Source organism: Molossus molossus, unplaced genomic scaffold (genome assembly GCF_014108415.1).
Source record: "Molossus molossus isolate mMolMol1 unplaced genomic scaffold, mMolMol1.p scaffold_m16_p_2, whole genome shotgun sequence".
NCBI classification, from domain to species: domain Eukaryota; kingdom Metazoa; phylum Chordata; class Mammalia; order Chiroptera; family Molossidae; genus Molossus; species Molossus molossus.
The window spans coordinates 116,176,587-116,198,997 of record NW_023425355.1 but is presented as its reverse complement, the minus strand read 5'-3'; the positions used below and the strand labels follow the sequence as shown (position 1 = coordinate 116,198,997).

Sequence of the window (22,411 nt, the reverse complement as noted above, 5' to 3'; positions counted from 1 at the left end):
CACTGGAGATTTGGCCCACAGCCTGGGCATGTGCCCTGACTGGGAATCGAATCAGTGACCTCATGGTGCATGGGTTGATGCTCAACCACTGAGCAACACCAGCCGGGCAACAGTCACATTGTGATTTATAGTTGTATTCTCCACTTTATGCAAAAGTTTTATTGAAGTGCAACATTTGTACATCAAAATGGACAAATCACAAGTGTACAGCTTTATGAGTTTTTAATGTGCATACCTATATAACAAACACATACATACATTAAAAATCAGAACATCCCCAGCTCCCCAGTATCCCCATTGTGTTTCTGAGAATCATTATCCTTCCTTCAAGGGTGACCACTATCCTGACTTCTGGGACTACAGATTTTTTACAAACCAGGAAAATTTTGAGAGTAAAAGGGGGTATGTGGTACCTTGTTTCCCAAAATGGCCAACATCAATTACTTCTCTTCTTATTAACACACATTATGTCTTCATTAGGAAGAAGTAACCATTCATATACTTTCTTGAATCTAGCTCCTCTGTGACTACTTTGCAAGTATGATGCTTTGCAAATTGGAGGCCTAGCCTTTAAAAGGACTGGCACTTTCTAATCCCAGCCTTGACTCTGAGTCTCTATAAAAGAAATTTAGGCTACTCTGCTGGAGAGACAGATTATGTAGAGGAGCACGGGGGTGATATAAATGTGAGTGAAGAAGGTGATCTTGAATGTTTAGCCCAGTCAAGCCTTCAGATGACTCCTGCCTCAGCTGCCATATGACTACAAATGCTGAGTTTCTCAACTTTTGGATCTTTAAACAGAAAGTCTCTTTGGTCCCAAGTTCCTATAAATCATTCAAGTGCAGGTAATGTGACTCCCTAGAGCAAAATTACTAACTCCTTTCCCTTTTTCCCCAGGTATCTACTGCCTCCTCAGCAAACCTTGATTCCTGTTTGATCTGCAGAGCTTCGGCATAGAGACCATTCTGTGTTTCTCCCATGAAACAAAGAAGCAAGTCTTGTTGACTGATGGCAATTAATCATAATGAGGATACCTTGACTGTAACATGGACACTGAACATAGGATATTATCTGCTCAGAAGAAGACAAAAATCATCCAAATGACAGACTTTGGTATAAAGCTCAGTGATGCCAGTCTTTTGCTCAGAGACTCAGGGACAACTCTTATGAAGTTAAGAGTAAGGTCATGGGAGAAGAGTGCCTGCTGGCTCTGCTCTGGTTCTACCCTACTTCCCCTCCAGCCTCCAAAGACAAATAGCTGATGGGTCACCAGGCAAATGCCCTTAGAGTACTCAAAGACAAAGGGAACTACGAAGGCTTAGCCTAAGGCTAGATTGGAACCAATGATAAAACCATTTCTACTCATCTCTTGGAGAAGAGTCATTTCTGTAAACCAAGGGTGTGTTTTTTCTTTTAGGCTTTGATGTGAGGTAGCAACATCTCTAAGTTTTACTGTCAAATTTTCTCTTGAGATTAAGCCTTCTTCATGTTAACTTTTTTTTCAAAATTGTGTAAAAATACAGGTTAATTTTAGAAGAAATATGCAAATAAAGATAGGATGTCAGCAGTTGTCTGATCTATTCTTCCACACTGTCAGGTATGAGATGTCATACCAATCCTTATTTACTTTTGATATTGACATTCTGTATCCATGACCACATCACTTGGAACTTTATTTTATTTGAGCTATAGAAATTATTATTTATCAATATTTACATACCTTCAGAATGTGGCTGTAAGTGGTCATATCCCGGGACAGGAGTAATCCACATCCAAAGTTCATTTGGCATTTTATCACTGATTGCATTTTCTAGAGGACGAATAAATACTTTGCCCATACTACATCAATAATTTGAAGTATTGTAATTTCTCAGGGTGCCTGTTGTATCATGTATATTTGTACTCTATTATATGTTTCACCTATTTTCCTATTATCTGAAGTAATTCATTTTGTACCTTATCTGGAAAACATGCAAGAAATGTGAAGAACATGAAAGAAAGAAAAGGAAAATGAATAAAATGTTTTCAACCATCTATTACTATGTAGTAAACCACTGTGAAATTTATTGGTTTAAAACAACAATGATTTATTATATTTTAGGTTTTAGTGGGTTGACTGGACTTAGATGGGCAGTTTTTTTGTTCTACATGGTGTTTACTGAAGTCATTTGTGTGGCTGCATTCAACTAATGGTAAGGCTGGGGCTGTGAATTTAAAAGCCTTGGTTCCTCTCCACAAGGTCTCTTTGTGTTATTAGCTTGAACTTCCTTACAGCAAGGTGATCTCAGGGTTCCAAGAGCAAGAAACTAGAAGGTGCCAGACTCTTCAGGTCTCAACCCAGTACTGTGAAATTAAACTCTATCAATTCTACAGCATGTTATTGGTCTAAACAAGTCGCAAGGCCAACATACATGCAAGGGAAGGGAAAACAGATTTCACTTCTAAATACAAGGAATAACATGTACATAAAGGATGGGAAAAAATTGTTGATGGCCATTTTTAATAACAGTTTACCAAACACAAGAAAGGAAAATATAAGGAAATGGAGAAGAAAATTGGGGGAAAAATACAAAGAAATTGAAGAAAGAAATTATGACAATAGGGATATTCTTCAAATATTTGTTCATTCATGTATTTGTCTCTAACATCTTAGCATAGCGTCTAGCATATAGTAAAGCTTTTAGTTAATGTTTGTTAAATAAATTAGTTTTATAAAGCTTGTTGGAGAAAGGAAGTCTGTAAGAAAAGAAACATGGAGGGTCAGTCAGAACTGAAACAGGAGTGTTGAGTTCCAAATGACCTAAGCTGGTTCCACATCCATCTGAAACACAGGAAAAAGAAAAAACAAAAACAAAAACAGATACTCAATAACAGGGAATCTCTAGGAAAGTTATTTGTGTCTTCATTATAATCAACAGCCTAGTTTCAGGAGATGAGTTAAGGTCTGTGAAAACAACTTGAAGCAGCCTGCAGACAAAAGAAAGAAAAAGATAAGTAAATACATGTGAAAGGTCTGGCAGGAATGAGTTTACAGTCCCTCAAGACAACTATTGACTGCAGCCGGGGAGAAGTTGACCCTTGTGTATGGAACTTGTTCAGTTTGTCATGCAGTTAACTTCCTACTGATTCCCAATACCGAAGCCATATCACTCATTCTGCTTATAACGTCTTTCATTTCCCTGTAGCTAGAAATATTGTTTCCATATCTCTTAAAAGTGTTGGAGAGAAGGGAGTTAGAATATTGAGGCCACATGATTATAAAAAAAAAGCAAAAGAGAGGTATACTTCATACTGAAGTAAAAATTAGGTGTTTAAAAAGCAGATTCAAGACCTGCTGCATTCATTGTTGTTACTTACCTGATCCTGGAAAGTATTTGATTGGAAACCCTTGAATTAACCTTTCTGCACTTACCTACCCTCATCTAAATAAAGGGATTCTGCTAGTTGAATCTTAAGGTATACAGTTGCTGTAAAGTTTTATGACTCAACAACTCTTATAATGGAAATTTTAGTCCAGAAGGAAAACCCATTTAGAAGGTTTATTTAAGAGGAGAAAGATGGCTGATTGCAGAAAAACTTTATAATTGACTTGAATGATGATGCTGTAGGGCAAGTTGAACTGGTGCTAGATGATGATTCATCTTAACTGTACTTTTAATACAACCCTGATATCATTCTTGTTTTGCTAAGGAAAAGGGAACTTCCCCAGTTCTGACAGCTGAGCTTAGTCCTAAGAAAAGATCAACTGGAATCAGCTTCTTCCCCAGTGACTTGCTTTTCTCAAGTGCTGAGTCACTTGGAAGAGACTGAGGTGCTGAAAATATCCAGTACATTAGGCTTTGAAATATCAGAGTGTCTTCTTAATTTGACATTCATCTATGAACAGATTCCAATATGAGTTCTCTTTCTAAAGGGATTTTGTTAAAGTGTCTGTTGGACCTTTTCATATTACCACATTACCTATGCTCCTTTAAAAAACAAACTCATGATCACATTATTTGATTTTTCGCCTCAGTTTTGGTTTTGACCTCCCTAATGGCCCATATTTAACTGATTTTTAGACATAGAAAAATCTTTTAGTGTGTCTAATCAGTTGGTTACCAAGTATAGGATTATTGACATTACTCAAGGATTAATTCTTTTTTCTCATATCATTCAGTATACTTCCCAAAGTTTCATTTACAATCTATATACATTTAGATAGCTTCTAAATGTATCTCTCCTGGCATAGATGTTAAAATATACCTCCACTTTATTTACAGACCCCTTAAGCTCAACATGCCTCAGAGCAGAATTTATCATTTTCCCATTCAAGCTCCTCTTCTTGGCTTCTCTATTTTGGTTAATGGCACCATGATTGACCAGGATATCACCCAAGACTCTTTCCCATACTCTCTATACCTAGTTATCACACTCTGGCAATTTTCCTTTTTACCATTTATTGTATCTGTCACCTCCCCTTAGCTCCCACTCCTCCTTTGCTTCAACCCTTATAATCTCTGACCTATACCATTGCAGTGCACTTATGGACTTCCTCAGGCCACAATACCCCAGGATGACACTAAAAATCAGGGCCAAGGTATCTGTTGCAAAACTTCCCTTCTCTTGCTCTGCCCAGAACCATCTCCTGGAATCCCAGATCTCCTCAAATGGGTTCTAAGTGTTTTGAGTATTCTCCAGGGAGTGTTTTGCATGCAGTCTGAGAACTAGTACTCCTGACTATTCCATGAGAGTTGCCATATTCTTATTCTCCTACTTTGGTTTGCTTTAGTGATATGCATTGTCATCATTGTCCAAAACAGCAAATACCTCACTTCTGCTGGTGTCCACCAGTGCTCAAGGGTTTGGCCACTATGTTTAATGGCAATATAGCAAAGAGATTAGAACATGAGCTATAGTTTCAAATGGGTCAAGATTCAAGTCCCACCTCTGCCCTTACCAGCTGTGTGATTTTAAGAAAGTTACTTAATCTTTGTAAGCCTCAATTTAAATAACTGTAAAATGAGATACTAATAATACCTGCACTGTGGAGCTGTGTTCAGGAATAAAAAAGTTTAAGTATTTTTAATTTGCTTTCTAGAGGGAAGTCTCCATTGCTTGTTTAACTGCTGAAGTCTTTGCTGGCTACTCAGGGTAAGAAAGGGTGGAAATGAGTGTGGTAGCACTATTTGTAAGCACAGATGAGTTTTGGAGAAGGAGGAGAAAGAGAGTAAGATAAACCAGCATGGGGCAAGTAAGGGCAAGGAAGAGAAAAAGACAGATTTTGGAAAGAGAAGAGTGGATTAAACTTTAATTAATCTTCCTGTATATTTTATGATAAAATTCCCCCTTACCACCATTTAAAGAGATCTTCAGCACTTTTAAAGGCTTTTGGTAGTTAGATTTTTGTTCACTTTGGATATGCTGAGAGAGGGACTGACCTGAAGGCAACCCAATTTTGTGTATTACACTTTAAACAATCAGGTTACTCAGGGCTACAGGGTAAATGACCAGTTTCTCTCCAGGAGAGCCAAATTATGATGAAGAAGGTGAATATAATTCATACAATTTTTTCATCAATCCATTTCAGAAGTTGTCTTTTTCTTTAATGTAACAATTCAAGATTAGAGCCAGACTTCCTGTGTTCACATCTTCACTCTTCCACTTAGTAGTTGTGAAAACTTCAGTAAAGTATTAAAAGTTTCTGTCTCAACTTTCTCATGTGTAAAATAGAAAAATAATTGCTTATACCACAAAGAGTTGTTGTGTGAATTAAATAAGTTAAAACATTTAAAAAGCTTATTTATAACAGTTCTTGGTAAATAGTAAGTATGCCACAAAAGCTAGCTATTATAGTATTTTGATCTATTTTCCAAAATAGATAACACAGTTCAGAGCATATAAAAGGAATTAAAGTGTATAGGTAATATATATATACATCTATTTGTACATATATATATTTACACACATGTGCATGTGTGCACACACGCGCGTGCGCGCATATATATATATATATATATATATATATATATACAGACAGACAGACAGAAACAGAGAGACAGAGAGACAGAGAGGGACAGGTGATACTTTTTAAATTACCCCAATAGATATTTACAATATTTATTTATTCATTCATTCTTTCAATAGATGTTTGTAGCAGCCCAACTATGATGATCCTGGCAAAAAAAAGCAAGACTCTAAAGACATACATACCAAGTGTTGCAGTTGCTGAGTTCAGCACAATCTCAGACCCTAGGAAACACTTGATTATGTTAACAGACAAATGAAGGGAGATCTGGTGAGAGGATGAAATGAGATGATATGCCCAGAGCCGAATGTTTTACTAGCACAGTTTTGAATACTGCAGGTCAATCCTTTAGTCTTTTATTCTCCTGCTCCTCCACTTGTGCAATGGAAATAATCACAGCAGCTTCATAAAGGGATTGCAAGGATTTGTGAGTTAAATATGAACTCTTGCTGGCTCAAGGATCATCCTGTACATTCCATGAAACAACCTTGATTTTAAGGCAGATGGATGGATAATGACAGAGAACGCATTTTTTACGTGCCTTGTATAGGTGTTATAGTCATGTCATGTTTTCTGTTGGCACTCATTCAGGAGTGCCCTTGTAACTCCCCTGGCTGGTTCTGTAGTTGAGGTGGGTTATGCTACGGGATGGAAATCTACAATTAAAACTTGAAGGTGAAGAGAAAAAAATAGGGCTGAGAGTTCTGCAAACTATTGATGTGTTGTGTGCCAGCCACTATATTAATGTATACATAGAGGAAATCTAATCAGATAGTCCTCTGGCATACAAGCCCTTTGTTTATCAGCATTCTGTCTCTTGGTGTGTTTGTGAAAATATATATGAGAGCCATGTGTACTCAGAATTCTTGCTTTTTCACAGTAAGATCTATGTCAACTCCCAGCCCTGTTTCATTGGGAATCAGGTTCAACCCGCTGATGGCAAAGGTGGGGAGTGAAAAATGAGAACTATATTTATAAAATCTTGACCATGGCATCCTCTTGAAAAGATTGCATCCAGGAGAGCACAACCAATACTGCTTTTGCAATTTCACACTTGTAATGGGTATGTTATATGGAAAAAGGTGGTAGAGGTAGTGTTTGCTTTCCACTAGAATTGATAATGACAAACTTATTGTTTTTTCCCACTTTTAATCAACTCTCCCTTGTTTCCACTTGTCTTCTTAAAATGAAGATCTCACCTATGTCACTGCTTTGCATATGAACCTTCAATGGCTCCCATCTGCTTTTGGAGTTAGAATGTCTTCATAAGGCTCAGCACAGCCTACCCTTTCAATGTTATCTCCTGGCATTTTTCTCACATACTCCATAATCTAACTAGTCAGGATAATTTTGGATTACATGGGGCAATCCCCACAGTGGCTCAGATGGTAGGCTTGGGGTCCAGACTCTTGGCTTGAATCCAAGATCTCACTAGTACAGCATCAGGTAAGTTATTTACCTTGCTGTGCTTCAGTTTCCCCATCTATAAAATGAAAGAAATAATAATATCAAAAGGCTACTGTGGCAAGAAAACAAGTTAATACCAATAAAGTGTTTAGAGTAATGCCTGACACATAGCAAATATCATTAAAGTTTTGGTAGCATTATTATTATTTACAATGATTGTAATGTGGCATTTTGTTTGACACTTTTGTGCCTTTGTACATACAGTCCCATAGCCTATAAGTCCATCTTTCTTTCTATGTCTAAAGGCTAACTCACTTTTAACACCTCTCTTAAGTGTCATAACTTCTTTGCCCCTCTCTTTGCACATTCTGCTGTCTGACACTTATCATAGCAGATTATTGCATCTTTTAAAAACAAGTCTTTCTTCCCTTATAAGATTGTGGCTTCCTTGAAGGCAATGGTCATCTTCATTTTTGTATCTCTAGTTCCCAGAAATTTTGGTGTGAAACAGTCTTCAAAAATGATTGATGGATCCACAAAAATCTTGTGTAAAAGTGTTCATAGCAGCATTATTCACCATAGTCAAAAAGTGAAAACAACCCAAATGTTTATCAATAGATGAATGGATAAACAAATGATATACCTGTACAATAGATTATCATTCATGCATACAAAAGAATGAAAGACTGGCATATGCTACAACATGGATGAATCTTGAAGATGTTGTGTTAAGTGAAAGAAGCAAAAGACCACATATTATATGATTCCATTCACTATTATATGAAATGTCAAGAACAGGCAAATCTAAAGGGACAGAAAGAAGATTAGTGGTTGCTTAGAGCTAGAGAAGGGATGGAAGGATTGGGAGAATAGCAAAAGGGTATGGAGTTTCTATTTGGGGTGAGAAAAATGTTCTAAAATCGAGTGTGATGATTGCACATCACTGAATACATGAAAAAAAACATTGAGTTGTATACTTTAAGTGGGTAGATTGTATGGCATGTGAATTATATCTCAATAAGGCAGTTACTAAAAAAAGAAAAGACTTGATTTAATGAATGGGAAAATGAAAGGGACCCATTTTGCATTTGTGTTCAATGTAAACATATCCAGGAGCCAAATATCAAGTTGCTGCCTCCCCGAGTAAGGGCCAGTATTAAAATTTCTCACCTTCTGGCCTTCTTGCTACCACATTCTTCTCAAGCACTTGCCTCCCTGCTTGCTCCTCCTTGCTCCTCATTTTCCTCATGTTCCCTCTTCTGTTTTACTTAGATTTTTGTTTCCTTTACCATGTGCAACAAGCACCTTGGAAAAGTTTGCAGGAAACCATGAAGGGAATGGGGCCTTCTTGGGAAAATTGGAACATGAGAACCCAAAGAGACCCTGGATATGTCCTTTTGTAGTAAGACTGTTTTAGAGGGGAGGCTCAAAGGGTCAAGGATGTTGTATAACTTCACACACTAAGTTAGTACAGGAACTGACATTAGAATCAGGTCTTCTGTTCACCTGCTCAGTGCAATTTCCAGCACACTACCTGCCTTCCTCACCTCCAACATACCTACTACCCCTAGGCTGGAATGATCTGGAAACCAAAACAAATGGAGTTAATGAGGATCCCAAACCACATACTGAATGATTCAATATATGTGGGGCATTTTGTGTTTATTCTCTTCCAAGAATATTGCAGATCAGGGGTTGGAAGATGGCAATGGGCAGGATCAGAGTGAGGGGGAGGATGTGAGAGAGTGAGCGAGTGTGTGAGAGAGTGTAAGTGGACATAAAGGTGGACGACCAAACCTGAGCAGTGCAGAGAAGCAAAGCAGAAGGTTCCTGTGCTGTGGATGGAGCAGCCGGCTACCATGGTAAGTGGCCCTTCAGGGCGCTTCTCCCTGTGCCATGGGGAGGTCCCACCATTTTGGAAGATCCCGGGTCTTCCCTGGGAGGAAGGAGTGGGAGCAGCTAGGACCCAACAACCTGAGCCCACCAGCCCTGGCACCATTGGACCAGTGGACACCCTGTGTCAACACAGACCAGTGCACAGTAGTGGAGCTCCCAAGGTGCTGGTCGTGGAAGCCACGGACAGCCACGAGCCCAGCACCATCCCCCATAGTAGCAGCCTGATCAGAGTTGAGATATACCCCCAGCAACAGAGGCTGGGGAGTAGACATCCATCCCTAGGCAACAGAAGCACAGACCAGCAGCTGAGACCCATCCCCAAAAACTACAGCAAAGGCTGAGCATCCTTTAGTTGAACCCCATAGGACAGAAGCATCCCCAAGCCGCCAGCAGCGGGACTTAGGGCTCCAGAGGCCTATTTGGTCCACAAGCTCACAAGAGCAGTGGGAAGCCAGAGCCCTAGACAGACTGGTGCAATCCAGTTGCTTACCCATGGGAACTGCAGGGTGCAGGGGCACTAGAGAGGCCTGTGCAACCCAGCAGGGACTGTGCAATCCAGTGACCCATGACACCTGTGGGGTGCTGAAGCACCAGAGAGGCCTGTGTGACTCAGCAGCCCATAACATAGGCATAGAGCCTGGTCCACAAAGGGACTGTGCGATCCAGTTACCTGGGTGACCAGCAGGGTGTGGGGACACCAGAAAGGCCTGTGGGACCCAGCTGTGCACAAGATAGGCTTAGAGGATGTGAAAATGGAGGTGGAGTGAATAGAATCTACACAGACGATCTCCCAGGACCAAACAAGAATTACAACTAACATAAAGATAAATCCTCAGGAAAAAAAGCAACATAAAAGCAGCAGGACAGGACCATATAACCAGGGACTCTGGTAGGAACTGAGGAGGCTTGAGAGGGTGGTGGGCTGGGAGCCCAGGGACAGCAGCAGTCTTGTGAGCAGCACCCTTGGGGAATAGAGACCAAGCCTTCTCCACAGCGCAGAGGTCCTGGACAGTGTGCTAAAATAGCCACAGCCACTCGCCTGGGGGCTATGGCAGAGGGAGGGCAGACTGGGCTGAAACTCTGTGGGGACACCCGGGATTTGGAGGGCACTCAGAGTTTTTACTGAGTTGCAGCCACAAAGGACTGTGGCCAGTGTGCTCCTTGCCAGAGCTGTGGGAAAAATCAGCAGCTCCCCCCCGCCCCCCGGAAGTTCAGCCTTTCCTAGGTGAGGCAAAGAAATGCAAATTGAGACTCATTAACAACCAGCATTTATCCCACCCTCTGGAAATCCTCTTATGCAGAACACCAGGGCTACATTCCAAGGCACTGAGAAACTGAGACTACTAGCCACCAGGGAAAAGCCAGAGGATAACTGAACTTTCCTGGGCTTGCAAAGCTACCCAGGAAAGTAAGACTTGACAGTGGTGTTTACCCTGGGCCCACCTAGGCTCATCCAAACCCAGTAGAGGACACCAACACCCACAGGGAAAATTTGGCAGATTCCAAAACTCACTGAGATAGCCAAAATGGTGAAACAAAGAAACAAATCCCAAATGAAAGAACAGGAGAACTCTATTGAAGATGAGATCAATGAAATGCAGTTGAGCAAATTATCAGAGGTAGAGTTGAGAGCCATGATCTTGAGAAAGCTCCACAGCATGAGTAAAGACATCAGCACCATGAGTAAAGATATAGAAACATTGAAAACCAACCAAGTGGAAATGAAGGACATAGCAGAAATTCAGAACACATTGGAAGGACTAAACAGCAGAGTAGAGGAAGCTGAGGACTGGATCAGTGGATTAGGAGAGAGAGTAGAAAAAAATCAACCAATCAGAAAACCAAAAGGAAAAAAAAATTGAAAAACAAGAAGACAGCTTAAGAGAACTGTGGGACAACTGGAAACATAATAACATTTGCATCATAGGATTCCCCCAAGAAGAAGAAAATGGGCAAGGATTAGAGAATATATTTGAAGAAATAGAAACAGAAACTTTCCTAACTTGGTGAAGGAAGAAGGCATTCAAGTTCAAGAAGCACAGAAAGCCCCAAGTAAGATGAACTCAAACAGGCCCACACCAAGACACATACTAATGAAAATTAAAGACAAAGAGAGAATACTAAAGGCAGCAAGAGATAACAACAGGTTACCTACAAAGGAAACCCCATAAGAATCTCAGCTGACTTCTCAACAGAAACACTAGAGGCCAGAAGGGAGTGGCATGAAGTAATCAAGGTCAGGAAAAACAAGCATCTGAATCCAAGACTACTCTATCCAGTAAGGCTATTATTCAAAACAGAAGGTCAAATAAAGAGCTTTCCAGACAAAAAAAAAAAAAAAAAAAAGGAATATATTAACACCAAACCCACACTGCAAGATATGCAAAAAAGACTGCTGTAATTAGTAGAAGAAATAAAAAGAAAAATATAACCATATTAAACAATAATGGCAATAAATAAGTACATAATAATTATCACCTTAAATGTGAATGGCTTGAATGCTCTGATAAAATGACACAGAGTAGCTGACTGGATAAGAAAGCACGACTCACATATATGTTGTTTACAAGAGACCCACCTCACAACAAAAGATTCACTTAGGTTGAAAGTGAAGGGATGGAAAAAAATCTTCCAAGCAAACAGAAAGCAAAAATAAAGCTGGTGTAGCAATATAATAAAGTAGATTTCAAAATGAAGACCATATCTAGAGAAAAAGAAGGCCACTACTTAATATTGAAAGAATCTATCCAACAAGAAGATATAACCTTGGTAAACATATATGCACCCAATATAGGAGCACCAACATATATTAAAAATCTTCTGGCCCTGGCCGGTTTGGCTCAGCGGTTACAGCGTCGGCCTGCGGTCTGGAGAGACCGGGGTTCGGTTCCCATTGAGGGCACGTGCCTCAGTTGCAGTTTGTCCCCGGCCATGGTTGGTTGTGTGGGTGGCAACCACTCGATCTGTTCCTTTCGCGTCGATGTTTCTCTCTCTTTCTGTTCCTCTCTCTCCCTCCCACTCTACCTGAACAAAAAAATGGAAAAATGTCCTCGTGTGAGGATAAAAAAAAAAAAAATCTTCTGGAGGACTTCAAAGGAGAAATCAATAGCAATACAATCATAGCAGGAGAGTTCTAAACCCCGCTGACATCATTGGATAAATTCTCTAGACAAAAAATTAACAAGGAAACACGGACTCTAAATGAAGCACTAGATCAAATGGATTTAATAGATATCTACAGAGAATTACATCCCAAAACTGCAGAATTCACATTCTTCTCAAGTGTACATGGGACATTCTCAAAGGTAGACCACATGATAGGACACAAACTAAGTCTCTACAAGTTCAAGAAGATTGAAATCATATCAAGCATCTTCTCAGATCACAATGGCATGAAACTAGAACTCAACTGCAACAAGAACATGCAAAGACATTTGAACACATAGACGCTAAATAGCATGTTGTTGAGCAATGAATGGGATACCATGGAGGTCAAGGAAGAAATTAAAAACTTCCTGGAAACCAATGAAAATGAACACTCAACAACACAGAATCTATGGGATGCAGCGAAAGCAGTTCTGAGAGGGAAGTTCATAGCACTACAGACCTATCTCAAGAAGCAAAAAAAAAAATTCTAATAGACTATCTAACCTCACAACTTAAAAAACTAGAAAGCAAACACAAAGAAAACCCCAGAGCAAGTAGAAGGAAGGAAATAGTAAAGATCAGAGCAGAAATAAATGACATGGAGACCAAAAAAAAAAAAAAAAAAAAATTTCAAAGGATCAATGAAACAAAGAGCTGGTTCTTTGAAAAAATAAACAAGATTGATGGACCCTTAGCTAGACTCACCAAGAAATAAAGAGAGGGAACCCAAATACACAAAATCAAAAATGAAAGAGGAGAAATAATAATTGACACTACAGAAAACAAAAAATTGTTTACAAATATTATGAAAAATTATACGCAACAAATTCAACAATCTAAGTGAAATGGACAAATTTCTAGAAACACATAGTCTTCCAAAACTGAACCAAGAAGAGGTAGAAAACTTGAATAGACCAACAACAACAAAATAGATTAAAGATGTAATCAAGACTCTCCCAGCAAACAAAAGCCCAGGCCCGAACAGCTTCACAGGGGAATTTTACCGAACATTCAAAGAAGAACTAATACCCATTCTCCTCAAACTATTTCAAAAAATTCAAGAAGGAAGACTTCCAAACTTGTTTTTTGAGGTCAAAATAATTCTAATTCCAAACCAGAAAAAGACACTACCAAGAAAGAAAACTACAGGCCAATATCCCTGATGAACATAGATGCCAAAATCCTGAAGAAAATACTAGCAAATCGGATCCAGCAATACATCAAAAAAAATTATTCACCATAACCAAGTGGGATTCATCCCAGGGATGCAAGGCTCATACAATATCTTTTTTCTTTTTTTTTTTTATCCTCACCCGAGGACATTTTTCCATTTTTTACTCAGATAGAGAGGGAAGGAGAGAGAGGATGAGAGAGAAACATCAATGTGAAAGGGACACATCGAGTGGTCGCCACCCACACGACCCAACCAGGGCCAGGGACAAACTGCAGCCAAGATACATGCCCTTAGCGGGAACCGAACCCGGGTCTCTGTGGACCGCAGGCTGACGCTCTGACCGCTGAGCGAAACCGGCCAGGGCCCATACAATATCTTTAAATCAATAAAATGTGATCCACCACATAAACAAAATTAAAGATAAAAATCATATGATCATATGAAAAAGCATTTGACAAAATCCAGCACCCATTTCTGATAAAAACGCTCAGAAATCAGGGAATAGAAGGATCATATCTTAACATAATAAAGGCCATATATAAAAAAACCTACAGTCAACATCATACTCAATGGGCTAAAATTAAAAGCATTTCCCTTAAGAACAGGAACAAGACAAGGATGCCCACTTTCACCACTCTTATTTAACATAATACTGGAAATCTTAGCCACAGCAATCAGACAGGAAGAAAAAAATAAAAGGGATCCAAACTGGAAAGGAGGAAGTGAAACTGTCATTATTGGAAGATGACATGATACTATACATAGAAAACCCAAAAGACTGCATCAAATATTTACTAGACTTCATAAATGAATTTGGAAAATAGCAGGATACAAAATGAACATCAAGAAATCGACGGCATTCTTATACACCAATGATGATCTCACAGAAAGAGAAACTAAGAAAACAATCCCATTTACCATAGCAGCAAAAAATTAAGATTCCTAGGAATAAACTTAACCAAAGAAATAAAGGACCTATTCGCAAAAACTGCAGGTCAATGGAAAAAGAAATACAGGAAGATATAAAAATGTGGAAGCACATACCTTGTTCATGGATTGCAAGAATTAACATCATTAAAATGTCTGTACTACCCAAAGCAACCTATAGATTCAATGCAATCCCCATCAAAATACGAACGACATACTTCACAGAACTAGAACAAATACTTCAAAAGTTCATATGGAACCAAAACAGTCCTCAAATAGCCACAGCAATCTTAAAAAAGAAGAACAGCGTTGGAGGGATCACATTACCCGATTTCAGGTTATACTACAAAGCCCCTGTAATCAAAACAGCCTGGTACTGACACAAGAACAGGCATATAGACCAGTGGAACAGAACAGAGAACCTGGAAATGGACCCAAGGCAATATGCTCAATTAATATTTGACAAAGGTGGCAAGAGCAACAGTGGAGTAAAGACAGCCTCTTTATTAAATGGTGTTGGGAAAATTGGACAGCTACATGCAAAAAAATGAAACTAGACCATCAACTTACACCTTACACAACAATAGACTCAAAATAGATAAAAGATTTAAAGGTGACTCATGAATCTATAGAAATCCTAGAAGAAACTGTAGGCAACAAAATTTCAGACATCATACGCAGCAGTATTTTCACTGATACATCACCTAAGGCAACAAAAACAAAGGAGAATATGAACACATGGGACTACATCAAACTAAAAAGCTTTTGCACAGCAAGATACAATCATCAAAATGCAAAGGCAACCCACTGTATGGGAAAGCATAATTGCCAATGATATATCAAATAAGGGGTTAATCTCCAATATATAGAGAGTGCTCATACAACTCAACAAAAGAAGACAAAAAACCCAATTTAAAAAATGGGCAAAGGAATTAAATAGAAATCTTTCCAAACAGGACAGACAAATGGCTAAGAGACATATAAAGAAATGCTCAACATCACTTATCATCAGAGAGATGCAAATTAAAACAACAATGAAGTATCACCTCACACCTGTGAGAATGGCCGCCATCAACAAATCCTCAAACAGTAAGTGTTGTTGAGGGTGTGGAGAAAGGGGACTCTAGTACTCTGGTGGTGGGAATGCAGACTGGTGCAGCCACTATGGAAAACAATATGGTGTTACCTCAAAAAATTAAAAATTGAACTTCATTTTAACCCAGTGATCCCACTTATAGGAATATACCCTAAGAAGGCTGAAACACCAATCAGAAAGAATATATGTACCGCCATGTTCATAGCAGCACTATTTATAATAGTTAAGATCTGGAAACAGTCCAAATGGCCATCAGTAAACAAATGGATAAAGAAGCTGTGGTACATATACACAATGGAGTACTATGCAGCTGTAAGAAAGAAAGATCTCTTATCTTTTGAGACTACATGGAAGGACCTGGAAAGTATCATCCTAAGTGAAACAAGCCAGAGAAAGACAAGTATCATATGATCTCTCTTATTTGCGGAATATAGTGAACATAATAGTCTGAGGAATGGGGTAGTCCCAGAGACGTGGAAGTGGGGTACAGACTGACAATCCCCAGAAGAGGTGGCGGGGGGAGAGATAAACCACAGAACTTATATGCATGTATGCATGAGCAATGGACATGGACAACAAAACTGGGGACAAGGCAGGGTGGGGGAGGAGGAGGGGAGAATCAGTGGGGGGAAAAGGAGAAACATCTGTAATAAAAATAAATTAATTAAAAATAGAATATTACAGATCAAACTAACATCATATCATATTGAATTCCAAGAAATTTTAATTTTTCTTTATCTTGTACTTTAGTTTTATTAGTACAAAATTCATGATATAGTAGAGAAACCACAGAATTGGGAATCTGGAGATCTAGATCCCATTTCTCATTTGGTCACTAAGTAGCTGTGTAACTTGAACAAGACCACCCTGGGCATCACCTCCCTCACTGTAAAATTAAGGGTTGGATTAGATTACTTCTTTGCTCCGACCCATGTGTTTCTATGGTTCTTTAATTTGATAACTGAAGGTTCCAATAAACAGATATCAGGGTCAGAAGGTACCATCATGAGAGTCAATACCTACCTGCCAAAACAAAGACCAAAAAGTTCGGTGCAAAGAGCCCATGAGCCAGAACATCTACCTAAAGTTGTTCAAGCTATGTATGTTTTTGGCCAGAAAAACCAACTCCACCTTCAACCAAGTGGTGCTGAAGAGTTGTTCACAAGTTGCACCAATTTACTGCCTCTCTTTCTTTCCCAGATGATCTGGAAGATGAAGCTTCCTGTTCAGGTGGGCAAACCCACTGTGGTTGTAGGATTTATAACTGATGATGTGTGTATCCAGGAGGTGCAGAAACTGAAGGTGTGTGTACTTAACGTGACAGCCATGCTGGAGCAGCATCCTCAAGGCCCAGGGCATGATCTTCACTTTTGACTAGCTGGCCCTGGATTCCCCCAAGGGCTGTCACATTGTTTTGCTTTCTGGTACTCAATAGGGTTGAGAGATATACAGGCACTTCGGCAAGGCCCCAGAAACCCTTCACAGCCACACCGAACCTTAGTTACCTTCTAAAGGCTGGAAGTTTGAACACACAGGAGGCTGACGGACCAGCCCCGGCTAGGAAAACTAACCCCAGATCCTGCCTTGTTATTAAAAAAAGTTTTGGATGCTGAAAAAAAGATTATCAACAGACTTAGAGCTCTTTTCAATGTAGAGATTGTCTTCCAGAGATACTTGTGGTAATTGAATCTGACCAGTATAAAGAGTTCTTCAACAACATACGAACACAGGAATAATTGAAAAAGTAATTTTTGTAAAATCTGAGTATCATTATGCTATTTCAGGACATGACTGTTATAATAAGGGAATTAGAACCAAGATTCACTGAAATGAAGGCAAAAGAGATGCCAGGTACTTTCATTTCTCATTTGAATTCCCACAACAACCATATAAGAAAAGAAGTAGCCACTATACACGTGTGAAAAGTGAGGATTGGAGAGATGGCCTAACTTTCCCAAGGTCACAGAGAATTAGGGGTCCACAGGGATATGGTACGACGTCTTCTTGACTCCCTGAGTTACATTTTTGTTTCTGCCCTACTGGATTCCCTAAACAACTTTCTAAATAATGGGTCAGGGATGGAAAAGACCTCTATTTTGAGTCTAGATCCCTGCCACTGTCATTACTTCTAATGCTTCAGTCTTTCCTATAAGATACCTAATTGATTAGGCATGTTCCTTGGTCCCAGCTACTTTCTAATTTAAGATAACCTTTCTGTGGTATTGATTGACCTAGTTTGGCTAGGCAGAGTTTGTGGTTTAAATGGGAATCGAAAGAAACCTATTGGATGTAATCATGAATTAGCATCTGGAATCTTTCCTGCTACTTGAGGCTTTGGGCTTGCTGCAGTTGTACACCTAAGATGAGACCTGCCAGTAGGAGACAGATCATATTAATAAGAAGGGACCCTTTCTAGTGGAAGTTTTGAAAACTTGAAAATTCTTTCTGAAAATGTCCCAAATCACAATAAACGCAATTTGAGTATTTCCTGTCACCTTGTACCTTAATCCAGGATCAATAGAGGGGCTTCAGGTGACTTGTGGGGCTCTTAAAATAATAGACACTATTTTGTGCATATGGGTTTGTTTTCAGGGGAGAGAATCCATGGTTTTTATCAGAGTTATAATGGACTCAATCAACCAAAAAAGGCTAAAATACCTAGCTGGTTTCATGAAGACTTCCTTGACCCTGTCTTGGGGCCATTTATCTTTCAAACTCTGCGATGTCTTTCCCCTCTGGGAAGGTAAGTCTGAGCCTGTGTTAGCCACAACCCTCCCAGAGGCATCCTGGTGGGGAAAGGTTTGAAGTGAGCAGATGCACCACTTTCTTGTGTGTCTGTGGTAAGTATAATTCGGGGCTGATAGTCAGTAGATGCAGATGGGGACAGCCTTTCTTTCTGTTAAAACATTGAAATATGTAGGCTCTGGTTATAAATATCTGCTTTCTCATTCTCCTGGGCTACCTTGGCTCTTCTCAGGACTCCTTCCTCATTCAGAAACTAAGAGATTTTTGCCATTAAAATCTGATTCGAAGAGTGATGCAAAAGAACATACTTGTGGGCTAGACAAGTAAATGTCTTTGTAAGATTTCACCTAACATATAATTATTTTCTCATTGACGCATAGATTTAAAATATGCACTTTATAGCACACACAGTTGGTGGCTGGCCTATGTCCCCACTCACAGTTCTATATGTGACAATGACATCCTACTTACATGTACCACAGGCTCTCCACCTGAAGGTTTCCTTGCAGGTCCTGCCGGTGGAACAGACTGGGAGTACTAGGGCCTTACCAGCTTGGGAACACCCCTCAGCCAATATTGGATGGGTATGAATTGTAAGTGCCTTAGCTTCTCACCTCTCTGGTAGGACAGTCACCCAGAGGTCCCTAACAGGGCTGTAACCTGATTTTTCATTGTGGTCATTAATGAGCCCTATACTGGCTCTTTTTCTCTATCAATCTCACTGTCCCCATTCCCAACCAGTGCTTCCTGAAGTTGCTTCCCGAGTAAGCTATGTGTACCCAAATCCTTGTTTCAGGGTCAGATTCTGGGGGAACCCAGCCAAAGAAACACTTAAAAATAAATATTTATACATATGTTAATGTGTACATAATATTTTCTAAATGTTGGGAGAAGAAAATTTTTCATATACAATCTCCTCCCCAACATCAATAAAAAGGCAAATTGAGAAATGTGAGATTTAATATTCCACAGTGGGCTGTCAGCAGTTTCAAAGCCCAAAGACGCCTGATAAAACATGTAATTTATTCAACCTCATTTCCTATGATCCTCCAATATTTGCTCAACTGTATTAATACTGTGGGACACATCTGCCTTACTGGGAAACCCTCTCCTTAAATTCTTTTTAAAATTAACTAACAAAATTTTCTAACTAAAACCTCTGCCTCTGTCATGTATATCATCCTATATTGTTCTATGCTCTGGAAGGAACTTGTGGAAGAAATAGTCCCATATTTCTCATAACACAAGATAGATTTTCCTTACCACTTTTCTTACCACCCAGCCTTACCTTAGCATTTACCTACTTGCCAGGAGAGATAGGTAAGTTAACATTTTTCATCCATGCATCACCCATGGTTGCAGGATACTTTTCAAAATTTGGCTACAGCTATCCAAATCAGATCACTCCTCCTGGAAAATCCATCTCTAGCTTTTTATGGTTGATGGAGCTGCTAAGACTACATTAGAGTTAACATTACGCATGTGCTTTTCTGAAGAGCCGCTGATTTTAAGAAAGAGTGATAAGAAATGGAGATAAGGATTTGATGAGGTTTGAAATTCTATTCCTCTTTTTTTTTTACACTGGACATATCCAGGAATGGTTAATACATGGGTCCCGCATTGCCCCAACACAATCCAAATAGATGTCCTGTTTATAGGATGAGGAATGGCAAGAATCCTTGCAGCCCTTATTTGGGGTACATGCCGATGTGTTTAGTGCAGGGACTATAGGAAGAGAACAGGGTAGTATACCAGCAAAAGAGAGCCACAATCAAACTCTCTTTCTCCATCCTTGCCATATCTATCATGACCTATCTCAGACAATTATTGCTACGATGCTGCATAACAAACCACCCTAAAACCTGATGGCTTAAAATAATTTGTTTCTTACTTAAGTGTCTGTGTATTGGCTAGAAGTTAGCTGATCCAGGCTGGGTTCAGCTGGATTTGGTTCCAGGCTACAGGTTGGATTTAGGTCTGCTCCTCTTGTCTCTCAATCTCCTTGGATCTGCAGAATATACACTATGTTCTTTTAATGGTAATCAGAAGTATAAGAGGGAAAGCCTATTTTAAGCCTCTGCTCATGTCATATCTGTTAATCTTGTTGGCTCACATCATTCACACAATGAAGCACCAAAGTCAGGGGTCAGGGAAGTACTGCACCCACAATGAGGCCATGGCAAGGTTGTATTTGTAGGTATATAAAAATAGAGTAGTGAAACATTGGGACCAATGATTTGATCTACCAAGTATCCTCATCTGGGCACCCCAGCACTTTTGATAGGCCAAATTTGTTTCTAAATTACACTCTGCTATCTATCCCAGAATGCTTTGGTACCCAGTACAGTGATTATATATAATTCATCCACTCCCATCTATATTGGTTTGCATAATCCATATACCCTTCAAATTCTAACAACTACATTTAGTGAGAGCTGACTATGTGCCAGGCACTGAACTCCATCATATGTATTATCTAATTATCTAATCAGTGTGACACTGAGGCTGAGGATGTGGTATATCAGGTACCTCCCCCCGGCCAGGTTGTCCGGTTTCAACCCCACGCTCTTAACCACTAGGTATATTGCCTCTAGACTTTTGGTCTTCAGAATGTTGGCAAGAGCATGGACCATGGGCAGGAGACCTCAGCTCAAGTTCTTCTTTTCTGACTCCCTATGAACATAGGAAGAGCATAAAACATTTTTGAGGCTTGGTTTCTTCTTTTTTAAGTGGGAGCTCACAATTACCTTATTGACCATGCAAGGGGTTGTATGTGGAAATATTTAAAGATGTACTATTCTGCTTAAATTCTAGGGGATCTTTATGTATTCACTTCTAGTGTCCCTTAAATCCCTGCACTGACCATCCTTCCATCAGAAGTGATTTTGTTTCCTTTCCAAATTTGACGACAAGGTACATTTTGTCTTCTGTTTTGAGTTCATTTTCCTTGATTGCTTCTATTTGTTTGTTGAAAAAACCACACGTCTGTAGCAAAGTCATATTCCCAGGCTTTCTCTATATTTCTTGATTAATGTCCCCCTTGTCCTTGAGGCGTCATTATTTTCCCAGGCATACCCCTTAGAAGAGCTGCAGATTGTGTCTGTTGTGTCTGCACTTGCCAAAAGCCAAATGGGAATTTGAGAGCTTCAGTTATTTTTGAAGTTGGTATTTTGTCTAATTGCCCCTAAATATTTGGTTATTTTGAAAAGATGTCTCATTTTTTTTTAAAGTCTTTGACTTAATTATTCAACTTTATAGCTTCTGTTTGGGGCTTTTACCCTTCTCTCCAGTCCTCAGTTCCTGGGGATACAATGGTGAGACCAAACTACATAGTCCCTGTCCCCTATATTTTTCAGGTTTTTAAAGCAGTACCATTTCACTTCTGTAGGCCCATTAAGAAAACTACAAAGGCAGATCTCATATGTTAATGAAGCATTTGTACCTAAATGCTCATTGTTTGAGCCAAGATTTCCTAGTAATTCAAAAATAATTTGCAAAGCACTGGGAAAATTGAGCCATTGTTTGACCTGTGATTGTGTAGGTATCAATGTCCCCTCTCATACTCTTAGTGCCAGTTGCAAGTTAGTTTCAGCCAAACATTATTATCCGTTATTTTAAATCAGTGTCGTTAATTAGAGTTGTACTAGTGTTATAGTCCCAGTTACATTAATTTGTAAATGTTTAAGGGCTTCAAAGATGTAGACAAGCTAGAATATGAGGAATCTGTGGTCTTATGTTTGCATGTAATGAACATTATTTTAATTAAATACTTTTATTCAAGAGTGGATAGCCAAAAAAAAGAAAAATTTTTCTTTAAAAAGACCTGTAAATTACTCAAATTTGAAAAGAAAAGCACAAAAGCTTCAAATTTTTTTCTGAACCATCACAAATAGCAGATATTAGTGAAGCTATATCCTTCCTCCACCTCTGCCATCTCTACTTTTTATTATTGGACCTGATATAGTTACCTATTATTCTAAAAATATATATATATTTATATATATAAATATAT

General features: G+C 39.2%; 1 pseudogene; it reads left to right on the top strand.

The window, feature by feature from the left end:
* LOC118635470 overlaps nt 1–17,197 on the top strand; it is a 37,846-nt pseudogene extending 20,649 nt beyond the window's left edge.
* Nucleotides 17,198–22,411: the final 5,214 nt, after the last annotated feature.